The following is a 12,487-nucleotide window of genomic DNA, read 5'->3' as shown; positions in this document are numbered from 1 at the left end:
GTTTCAATGAAGGTTCTAAAAATTGAACCTTCCCAAAATCAGTGAGAAGCATACACTAAAAAGTGCAAAATGGGCCGGCCCATGTAGCAATGGAGCCCTTGGGGTGCGCAATTGCGTGGTATTCTCTGTGTTATACGCGGAATAGGAACTGTTATGAATGGGCAAGCTTATATATTACCTTTGGCAAGTTGTACCTTTTCCTCACTCAAGTAGGCAAGCCAAGCAAATACATGACAACAGCGTGAAAAAGAGCTCCTAGTTACCCCTCTATTCGACCCTTAACATGTTGTTTCAGCTCCTAGTTAGCGCTGCACACGCCAGTTTCCTAAGCTGGAGCCCACGCACCGTCGCCCGTGGGCCAGCCCGTTTAGGCGAGCGCTCGCTGGTTCGTTCTGTCGATCGGTAAATCGATCGATTTACCGAACCCCTAAAAAAACCAGTCAGCTGTTGATTCATATATAGAAAAACAGAAAAATCACAAAAACAGAAGAAAAAAAGGTTTATGAATTCACAAATGTGCACGGACTTTGAACAAAAGTTAACAAGTTTTCAAAAAAGTTCACCGAATTTGAGAAAGAGTTCATTGATTTTGATTTTTTATGAAAAAAGTTCGTCAATCTTAAAAAACTTCAACGAATTTAATATAAAGTTCATCAAATTTGAAAAAAATCATAAAAATTGAAAAAAGTTCATTGATTTTCAAAAAAGTTCAATGAAGTTTAGAAAGTTCATTGAATTTGAGAAAAGCTCATCGAATTTGAAAAATAACTTCATGGATTTTTGAAAAAAGTTCATCAAATGTTATAAAAGTTTCTCAAAATTTGAAAAATGTTCATCGATTTTTGTGAAAAATGTTCACTAACCTTGAAGAAAAATTTCATCGATTTACAATCACGCAATTCAAAAAACAAAATAAATAGAAAAAGAAAAAAGAGCAGAAAAAAAGAAAGAAGAAAAAGAGATGCAAACTAGGGAAAGAACAAAAAGGAGTAATAAGTTCCTTTCCATAAGTTAGGGATGGCCCTAGTGGTTAGCGCGTTGCGCTGAGAACCTAGATGCCCAGCTTACATGCGTGCAGGCGTCGGTTTGCAGAAACAGAAGAAACCGGCGCTTGCAGCGTCAAATAAGATTTGCCGTCATTTCGTTTGTTAACAGTACGCGGCGCTCATGTGCCTCTTATTTTGGTCAGCCCATAATGCGTTACATTAGCTTCGGTTTTAGGAAGCTATTAGGCCTTGTACAATAAGAGATGCTTAGGGATGTACTTACAGAAATAAACCGAGTATTTCTAAAGTATTAGTGCCTATTTCTACTGGAGAGACGCTTAGAAATAAACCAGACTTTTCTTCAAATTTGTGAACTTATTTCAGATCTATGTTTTCTCAAAAGTCAACAGTCAACCATTGACCGGTCAGCAGTTCACGAGTCAACTGTAACCCAAGGGGCCGTTGGAGAAAGCACCAAGCGAGCGACCAATCATGTAGTTTGGCCAACACACACGATGCAAACACGCGAGCGCCGGGTTGGAAAGGCACTGAACAACATGTCTTGAAAAAGAGGCATCGACATATTGTACATACATATACTCCCTCTGTTTTAAAACTTCAAGAATTAATTTCAATAAATGTATTCAAAACTGTAATTTGATTAAATTGAAAAATGTGATTTTGAAAAATGTTTAACACAGTGCACACAATTTGTTAGTGTAGTTTTTTTATGTCCTTATAAATAGTTTAAAAAATAAAAAAATAATGTGTTTAGTGATAATGTTTGTGACATTATAGGGAAAAAATAAATATGAAAACATATATGAAAAAAAAATCTCTGTGTGTAGATAAAATAAACAACGTGTGTACAGTCATGTGTTTAAGAAATGTTAAACATGTATAAAGGATGTTACTGATGTATGTGAAAAATTAAAAACATACATGAAAAAATTATACATCAAAACATATATTTGAAGAAAATATTAATTATGTATTTAAAAATGTTATGTGTGCATAATTAAATGTTCCTCATGTATGTGAAAAATGTACAATGTGGATAAAACAATAGACACTAAAAACATATATTAAAAAACTTAATCATTAATTTATTAAAAGAATTTAATACGTAAAAAATGTCTCGAATGTATAAAAAAGTGCATTGTGCATGAAAATGTAAACATGTGATGAAAAATAAAATAATTTTTAAAAACCCGAAAGAACAATAAAAAGGAAAAAATCCAGAGAAAATCCAATTTGTTTTGAAGAAAATGGACAAAAGAACGAATAAACAAAAAGAAATGAGAAGAAAAATAAAAATAAAAATAAAAAAATGATAGAAAAACCTAGATGTTGGTCATTGCCTTGCTGCATGAAGCAAGCCCTTAAGAACTATCACATCAGCGTGATGAAAGTTCTTTACTCTGTGACAATAAGAGTACGATCAAGATCTCCCACAACCTACTACAACACTCAAGGACGAAGCACATCATCATTCAACACTACTTGCTTCGTGACCACGTGCTCAAGGAAGACATGTCCATCAATCACGTGAAGACATCAGATCAATTTATACATATCTTCACAAAGTCTTTGGATGAGAAAAGATTAGTGCATTGTGGTATGAGCTAAATATCTTAGAGTCTTCGAATATTAAGTGAATGGACACATGTCCTAACGTTTATGCAGTATTGATGACTTTAGTGCACAACGCATGAAGTAACGGAATTCTTCAATCAATGAAGAAATACAATCTAAGTGTGAATAAATTAATGAATAATTTGACTTGCAGCTACGATAAAATTGTACATAGTTCGGAGTCATCATATTATTATACGGTGGGTAAAGCCACCACCACTTTCTGGAAATCTTTAGTTGTGATTTTTCATCAGTATTTGCTATTTCTTCAAATGGTGTTATTCTTCACAATGAGCTAATTCCTCGAATTACTATATATCTACATATTGGATTTAATCCTCAATGACATTCACTTATTGCCAATTCTTCAGCTGTCTTTTTCTGCTAAGTGGATGTCTTTGGACCCTACCCCCTTGATACGTCTCCAACGTATCTATAATTTTTGATTGTTCCATGCTGTTATATTATCAATTTTGGATGTTTTATAATCATTTTATAGTCATTTTATATCATTTTTGGTACTAACCTATTGACATAGTGCCAAGTGTCAGTTGTTGTTTTTTGCATATTTTTTACATCGCAGAAAATCAATAGCAAACGGAGTCCAAATGCCATGAAACTTTACGGAGATTTTTTATGGACCAGAAGACACCTAAGGGGCCAAGGTTGTGCCTGCGGGTGCTCCGAGGAGAGCACAACCCACCAGGGCGCGCCCTGGTGGGTTGTGCCCACCTCGGGTGCCCCCCGGGACCGCCTCTTTGCTCTATAAATACCCCAATATTCCAGAAACCCTAGGGGAGTCAACGAAAATCAATTCTAGCCGCCGCAGAGTACAGAACCACCAGATCCAATCTAGACACCATCACGGATGGGGTTCACCACCTTCATTGGTGCCTCTCCGATGATGCGTGAGTAGTTCTTTGTAGATCTTCGGGTCCGTAGTTAGTAGCTAGATGGCTTCCTCTCTCTCGTTTGATTCTCAATACAATGGTCTCTTGGAGATCCATATGATGTAACTTTTTGCGGTGTGTTTGTTGGGTTCGGGCGAACTTTGAGTTTATGATCAGATCTATCTTTTTATATCCATGAAAGTATTTGAGTTTCTTTGATATTTTATGCATGATTGCTTATAGCCTCGTATTTCTTCTCCGATATTTGGGTTTTGTTTGGCCAACTTGATATATTTATCTTACAATGTGAAGAGGTGCTTTATAGTGGGTTCGATCTTACGCTGCTTGATCCCAGTGACAGAAGGGGAACCGACACATATGTATCATTGCTACTAAGGATAGAAAGATGGGGTCTATCTCTACATAGATAGATCTTGTCTACATCATGTCATCATTCTTATTGCATTACTCCGTTTCTCCATGAACTTAATACACTAGATGCATGCTGGATAGTGCTCGATGTGTGGAGTAATAGTAGTAGATGCAGGCAGGAGTCGGTCTACTAATCTTGTACATGATGCCTATATAATGATCATTGCCTGGAAATCGTCATGAGTATTTGAAGTTCTATCAATTGTCCAACAATAATTTATTTACCCACCGTTTGCTATTTTTCTCGAGAGAAGCCACTAGTGAAACCTACGGCCCCGGGTCTCTTTCCCATATTATTTGCCTTCGCGATATATTTTATTTTCCTTTTATTTTCAGATCTATTAAACCAAAAATATAAAAATACCTTGCTGCAATTTATTTTATTTTGCGTTCAATCTATCACTATTTACAACTTTCTCCCGTCAACGCACCAATTTCTGGCGCCGCTACCCGAAAGGGATTGATAACCCCTTTAACACGTCGGGTTGCGAGTATTTGTTATTTGTGTGCAGGGGCTGTTTACGTTGTGTTGCTTGGTTCTCCTACTGGTTGAATAACCTTGGTTTCATATCTGAGGGAAATACCTACCGCCGCTGTGCTGCATCATCCCTTCCTCTTTGGGGAAATACCGATGTAGCTTCAAGCGACATCACCCCTCTATGCTTACCTTATCTAGTTTATTCCAAACTCTTCATATCTGTTCTATTGACACTGTTCAAATTATTCACTTTGTCCTTGTGAGTCGAAGAATTTGTAAACGAAATATAACAAATTTTCAAAATTTTAAATTGCCAAGGGTTGCCACACAAACTAAATCGCGCGCATTCGACGCATGGATAAGATCGAACACTCGCATGCATGGCACGTGTCAAGATAATGCAAAGAGCTAGGACTTATCCGTCATAACAAATTGGACCCCTCAGTTTTCACTGTGCCTATAAGTACTCATGACCTTAGCCAATAGTACTTTCTACTTCCTTCACTTTCACACCCCTCCGCTCTCGAGCTCAAACCCTAGCGACGCCGCTAAAGATCATCGTCACCGAAGAAGGAGCGCTTCACTGCCGCAATTTCTTTGCTGTCATACTCGCATCAGCCACAGACTTCTTCACCTCCGTTGCCGCCATAGTTGTTCTTCATTGTCAAGTTAGGGAACGAAGAACCGATCTGGGTTGCTTCCTTTGCTTCGTGACTTAGTTCATCAAGTTCACCGTTGGGATAATTAAAAGTTACTTTTACTGCCCTGTTTGATCTCTATAGTAAGTTTTTCTTCAAGTCATGTTTACTCCACTTAAAATATCTTCAACACAACCCTATACTATCGCCTTGTTGTGATGTTTACTGCCCTGTCTTGTTGTGATTTCATCTGAGACAAAGTTCGCTGCTTGATTCCTCAATTATGCATTTCACAAAATTGTACAACTTTGGAACTAGCGTCAAGAACACTTAGTGAATTTTTCTCACGCCAAATCTGGTCAATTTCTTCAACTGGTTTTACCTTCAAAATCCTCCAAGGTGCATATGAATGTACCTATTTCCCTCGCAACTATATTCTTTCACAAGTACACATGCCTGCACCCGAATCAAATGGTTCTCGTAGTCTAAATTCATTTGTAGAGTTGCTAGAGCAAAATCTTCAAACATCTTCAGATTCTTCTAAGCTCAAACCACTGTTGAAGAAGATGGCATATCAAAATCCTCAGAAAAAAATACCCAGAACGACGACAAGAAAAAAGAGTTGTTCACGGCATTTGAAATACCTAAAGAAATATTTGATGGCTACTGCACGCCTCCTAAACCCGTAACAAAAACGCAACGAAAATCTAATCTTTAGAAAATCAAGCAGGATTGGGCTAAAGATGAACTATAGCTATCACGAAGAGATATATAATAGCTTTTGTTGTAAAGCCACTAGTGCAAAAGCTTGGCATCGAAAGGCGCCCCCCCACCTAAAGAAGGTGTGAGATCAAATTCCACTAGTATCAGGCATGGTAATTTTTTTCCCATTTAGTAGAACAAGCATTTGGACAAGATGAGGAAGAAGGTCGAAAAATAAGTTGCTCGCACTACTGCAAATCCTTCGACTTTTGAAGCTGGGTAGAGCTTACAACCTCCAAATTAAGACATCGCTACCAAAGAAGAAGGGAACAAAGCTGTCGACGTGCGCAAACACGACACCTGGGATGAAGGACATCCCCTTTGTGGTTCAGCGAGGGGCACTAACACGTTATTGATCGACCTCTAAGACATGATGATTTTACCCAGGTTTGGGCCTTTTGAAAGCATAAAATCTATGTTATGCTAGTTTATATTCACTGGAGATGATGAACTTGAGATTACAACGATGAACTTTCCTTGCCGGGGGCGAGCCTAGCCAAGGGATGTGCTCTATACGTGGGTGTAAACTCCCTAGGAGTCAAACCCTTATCTACGCAGCATGGTCCTCCTTTTATAGTCACAAGGGGTCACCATAGTAGCTACACAATGTAACGTACACTAGTACAACGAGCTGCTATACAAACAGTTTTTAACCCCTTTCCGCGACTGCATTTTAAACCGTCGCCTAGTGAGTGTGAGCGATAGGGGATTTAGAGTCATTTTACCAACCAGTCAGAACAAACATTTCTTTGTTAGTGAAATCTACGGCCCCCGGGTCTATTTCCTATCATATTATTTTTCAGATCTATTAATCCAAAAATACCTTGCTGCACTTTTTCTTTACTTATTTTATTTTGTGTTTTTGCTAGATCTATTTATCCAATCTCATACAATTTAAAATATCTCAATACCGAGGAGGGATTGACAATCCCTCTTACGTGTTGGGTTGCAAGTTTTTGTTGTTTGTGTGCAGGTGTTGTTTACATAGTGTTGCTTGGTTCTCCTACTGGTTTGTTAACCTTGGTTTCATAACTAAGGGAAATACTTATCGTTGATGTGCTGCACCTCTCGGGGAATTACCAACGCAGATACAAGCAATCAGCTGCATGCAACCTCGGTCGTTTGTTTGCTTGATGTTGTCGTCGATCGATGATGTCTACTACGCAACTTTATTCTTGTAGACTCGTGTTGGGACTCCAAGTGCAAAGTTTTGTAGGACAGTAGCAATTTTCCCTCAAGTGGATGACCTAAGGTTTATTGAAAGTGCGTTATATCGACTAGAGGGGGGGTGAATAGGCGATTTTTATGAAAGTCTTCAAAACGTGGGAGTTATGAAGACAAACAGAAGATTATGCCTATTACTATGCAGCGGAAGTTAGATTACACTAGGCTAGCCATGGTCATGTATTCAATAGAGTGAAAGCACAATAACAAACAGCTTCAGTGTAATAAGGATCAGGTAGGAAGAAGTTATGAAGCCAATCAGATCATACATTCACGTTGTGAAGACAAAAGATAGAGCAAGCATGCAATGGCTTCACAATGAGTAACAGTAAGAAAAAGGAAGTGAAGATGAAACCAGTGACTCGTTGAAGACAATGATATGTTGGACCAGTTCCAGTTGCTGTGACAACTGTACGTCTGGTTGGAGCGGCTAGGTATTTAAACCTTAGGACACACAGTCCCGGACACCCAGTCCTGAACACACAGTTCAGGACACCAAGTCCTCACCGTATTCTCCTTGAGCTAAGGTCACATAGTCCTCGCCCAATCACTCTGGTAAGTCTTCAAGGTAGACTCCCAAACCTTCACAGACTTCGTTCACTGGCAATCCACAATGTCTCTTGGATGCTCTGAACGCGACGCCTAACCGTCTGGAGGATTCACAGTCCTCAAGTGTAATAAGTCTTCAGATCACACAGACAAGAAGACTTAAGTGATGCCCAATTTACTCTGGCTCTGGGTGGTTAGGGCTTTTCTCCTCACTAGGAATTTTCTCTCAAAGGCTTCGAGGTGGGTTGCTCTCAAACGACAAAAGCCGTACTGAAATCTGAGCAGCCAACCGTTTATGGTTGTGGGGGTGGGCTATTTATAGCCACTTGGCAACCCGACCTGATTTGTCCGAAATGACCCTGGGTCACTAAGGAACTGACACATGTCTCAATGGTCAGATTTCAAACTCTCATGGCAACTTTGCTTGGGCTACAAGCAAAGCTGACTTGTCCGGCTCTGGACAAGATTCGCTCTCATTGTCTTTGCTCGAAGACATAGGTTTTTGATTTAGGCATCACTTCAGTCATTCTGACTAGTTCTCCTGGACCCCACTTAACAGTATGGTGGTTCCTATGACTCAACACAAAAGAAAAAGAACTACGAAAGATCTAAGTCTTCGAGCTCCATAGGCTTCATAACGTGTCTTATTTTGTCATAATCTTCAATGTGAATATCTTCATATACCACCTTTGTCTTCAATGTCTTCATACATTTTTAGGGGTCATCTCTGGTAGTAAAACCGAATCAATGAGGGACTTCTACCTGTGTTTTCCTGCAATTCTCACAAACACATTAGTCCCTCAACTAGGTTTGTCGTCAATACTCCAAAACCAACTAGGGGTGGCACTAGATGCACTTACAATCTCCCCCTTTTTGGTGATTGATGACAAACTAGTTGAAGTTTTCAACGGGGAATATAATGTGTGAAGTTTGTAAAGAATAGGGAATTGTCTTCATAAGTTGCAAGGGCCCCCCCTGAAGATGTGCATATAAGTTAATTTGCCTTTGGAATGCAAATGCACATGGCAGGTTGTACTTGTGGAGATCCACTTCAGCTTATGATGACAATCCACTATGCATGTGAAAGTATATGAAGATAATGACATGCATAATGGAAAATGGACGTCTGCAGAATGAGACAAGTGCGGAATTTATCGTCGCACATGCGGAATTTATCTTCGCAAACAGAGTAGCAGACGACCATCGAGTCTTAGTGTTACAACTCAAAGAACTGAATGAAGCAAAAACAAGAGTTGTAAGCACGAAGCAAAATGTAGCAAAAAGGAATATTAGCACCCGCCCATATGGACCCGCTTGAAGACTATCAACTCATATGCTTCTCCCCCTTTTGTCAGCAAGGACTAAAAAGGTTCGAAGACATAGAGTGTCTACTCGTTTCCAGGAGCAGCAGGGTCGATGGAGGTGTTTGGCGGTGCAGACGAGCTTGGAGGTGCTGAAGCAGGTGGCGGTGAAGTAGCATCGTCGTCTTCATCAATGATCCTTGCAGTAACTGTGGCAGCAGATGAAGAAAACTCAGAGTCTTCAAGTGATGGTGTGTTGCGCATCACAGCCCTTCTAGGAGGTGTGGTGTCAAACTTGAAGCGCTCTGTGAAGCCATCCTCTTCAAGTTCAGCTTCAGTACATATCATTGAGAGCCCTTTCCATGTACGACGGCACGTTTCATGTGTAACGAAGGCATTCTTGGTGGCTAGGTTTCGAAGACGATTGACATCCACCAAGAGGCTCTTCATCTGACGCTTTAGCCAGTCGTGATGCCTATCTTGCTTTTGGTGAAGGGCCACAAGAAGCTCTCGGTCAGTGAGGACACGAGCACGCTTCTTGGGTCTTGGAGCATTTGTGCTATCTGTGGCTTTAGTAGACGCTGGTGCACGTGTAGTGCCAGCCAACAAATATACCCTTGATATGGCTTCAACACCTTCAACATTCTGCGTGAAGCTCTAGTGTTCTGCATTCTGAAGACTTATCGGTTGCTTGGCAGGCTTAGGATATATTGCTTCAGCAGAGGTATCCAAATCTGGCAAGAAGATCCGATGGTTTCGGGCAGAGGGCTGATACGATATCGCAGAGTGCAGTTTGATTAGCCTCATCACCCAAGGAGCATAGAACTTCAAACCAAATAATTCTGAGCCTGACGCTGCAAGTTGGCGTATGAAGAGATCCTGTGCGTTGAAGCATTTGCCATGCAGGATATAGAATATGAGAGTCTTCATTGCACCCTCAATCTTAGCATGTGGTGAGTGTCCCTTAATGGGCCAGAGAGTCCGCAGGATGATGTGATATATGGTCCTGGTCAGGTACTCTAGGTCTTCAACGAAGAACTCAGTTGGATAGGGTGCATCCTGAGGCAATGGCTTCATCATTGAGAGCATCTGACTCATATTGGGTTCAGGCCTCTGGAATATGCTCTCAATAGCTTCAGAATGTAGTTGACAGCCTTCCTCGAAGAATTCGCCTGGAGTGTGCAGGCCAGTGAGCTCAATGATATCAAATGCATTGGCTTCATGATGGACATTGCCGGTCATCCACTCCAGGATCCAAGTCTTCGAATCTCTGTTGTATCCTTTGATATGGAGAGTTGCATAGAACTGAAGCAGAAGCTCTTCATTCCAGTGCTCTTCATCAGTCACAAACGGCAGCAGACCCACTTGCCTGAAGCAATCCAGTGCTTCCTCTAAGCAGGGCAGACCAGCAATGGCTTCAACCTCAAGGCGCTTGTGCGGAAAGATGCGGCCTTGGTTGTATAAGATGCATGAATAATAGCTGCGCTGAGAATAGCTCCAGAACCTGTCTGATACAATCCTTTCCCTTGAATAGGGGTTCTTGGAGCTATTAAAAAATGTATTGTCTGCCTTGAAGCTATTAATATCAAAGGAGCCAGGTGCTGATGCAGGACCTGGAAACCTTGGAAGCCTTGGGACTGGCTTCTGGACATGAGGCCTGTGCTCAATATGATAATCAAACTGTGGACCTGCAGCAGACTCAGGGACTGAAGTGTCTGGCTCAGTAGCTTCGCTGTCCGCTGAAGCATTTGGTGGGGCGGGCTCCACATTGGCTTCAGTGTTTGTGGTGGCAGCCGCAACATGTTCTTCCTCCGCTTGTGTAGTTGGAGGGACAACCTCAGGCACGTTCTCATGGAGAACTGCATCTTGATGGAGCGGGGAAGTGGGTTCTGGTGGTGCTTCTTCATTGTCTTCGGCTGATGCAGCCGGAATTTCTGTAGTATGGACTTGAGGCCGTGGACCTTTGCAAAGCCTACGGAACGCAGACGACGCTTGTGGGGTCTGAGTGGGCTGGACCTCAAAGTCTTCTTCCTCCTGAGGGCGATCCGCCCATGACTCATCTTGTGCCATTGGCGTCAGAGGACGACCGATACTGATGAGTTCGCTTGTTTCAAGCTGAGGAAGGGCCGCATCATCTTGTACATTGTCCTGATGACCAATGTCTTCAGCAGCTATTGGGTCGGCTGCTAGTATGTCTTCAGGTTCAGGAGCCTCTGTGGAAGCAGGCTCATGAACTGTCAGTCGTCTTTCTGCATTGGGGTGAATGACAGAGAGGGGTTCAACTATCAAGGGCTCTGTGGGAGCAGCCCGAGATTTCTTGATCTTGCGCTTCTTTTTGCTGGGGGCAGTAGGAGAGGCTTCAGAGCTCTTCCTTTTTCTGGCTTCAGCCTCTGCAGTTCTTGTCTTCTTAAGCTCTGAAGCTGTTGACCGGCTCTTTGGCTTCGAGCCAGTCGTTGCAGTGGGGAAGACAATTTGAACCGCTTCTTGTCTAGGTGCCTCTGGTTCATTCACAGCAGACTGCTTCTTCTTCTTCGCGGCCATCTTGGGGTCGATGCCAGGACGCCCAAGTGCCTTGCGCTTCTCGGCCTCATTGTAGGCCTGCACACATCGTTCTGCCAGAGACTTCATCCGCTCACGCGAGCCCTGAGCTTCAGCACGCTTCTTCAGGAAATTTTTCTTGAGCTCATGCAACATGGTTTTGAAGCTCTTCACTTCCTGCACGCTGAGCCTGGCCATGTGCTTCTTGAACTGAGCCTTTTCATGATCAATTTTCTGTTTTAGCTCAACTATGCGCTGAGCAATGGCAAGTTCTGAAGCAATTGCGCCTTGGAAGGCGACGCTGAGACCGACAGGCAGCTGCAGATCTTCGAAGCTGATGTCTGGTGAGGCAAACCATTCATCGATGAAGTTGTGGATGATGGCGACATCAAAGAGAGGTAAATTGTTGAAGATTTCAGCTTCTTCTTTGCTTTTGATAAGCTGCTCTAGAGCGTCATCTCCCAGATCTTCATCGCTTGATAGATCAATGGCTTCGCTGCGCAGAATGGCAGCAGCAGTGAGCTCTTTGCCTGTTTGTTGCTGGGGCTCCTTTTCCTTCTGGGGCTTGGAGATGCGGGATACGTCTTCAGACTGCACACTGACTTCAGGAGGTGCAGTTTTCAACGGCTTCGCCCTTGAGATTTTTGAGGCAGGGGCCGGCTTTGAAGCTTTTGGTTTCTTCGTCTGCTTTGGCTTCGGCACAACAGGAGCTTCATCAGACTCAGAGTCAGCTGGAGGGTCATTTACGGCAGTCCCTTGGACTAAGATGTGAGTGATCAGGCCCTCAAGATTGGCAAACGGACCGATGACATTGGGTTCCGCGTCGCGTGTGCCATCTGCCCTTGGTGCGGAGGGACCAGGGTTGAAGTCTAACCCAAATTTCTTCTTATTCAGCTTCGCTGATTGTTGGGCAAACTGAAAGTTGCGCTTGAAGAGATTGTCGTCACGACACCAGAGGAGTGAAGACGGATGCGCATCATCAGGCTGTGGTCCTCGGACCATGCATGGGTAGAAGCCTTGAGCAATGGCTTCATCTCTGGTCCTGGGCAAGAGA

The sequence above is a fragment of the Triticum urartu genome, chromosome 5 (assembly GCF_003073215.2).
Source record: "Triticum urartu cultivar G1812 chromosome 5, Tu2.1, whole genome shotgun sequence".
Classification (NCBI taxonomy): domain Eukaryota; kingdom Viridiplantae; phylum Streptophyta; class Magnoliopsida; order Poales; family Poaceae; genus Triticum; species Triticum urartu.
The sequence above is the reverse complement of the archived record's forward strand: the minus strand, read 5'-3'. Positions refer to the sequence as shown.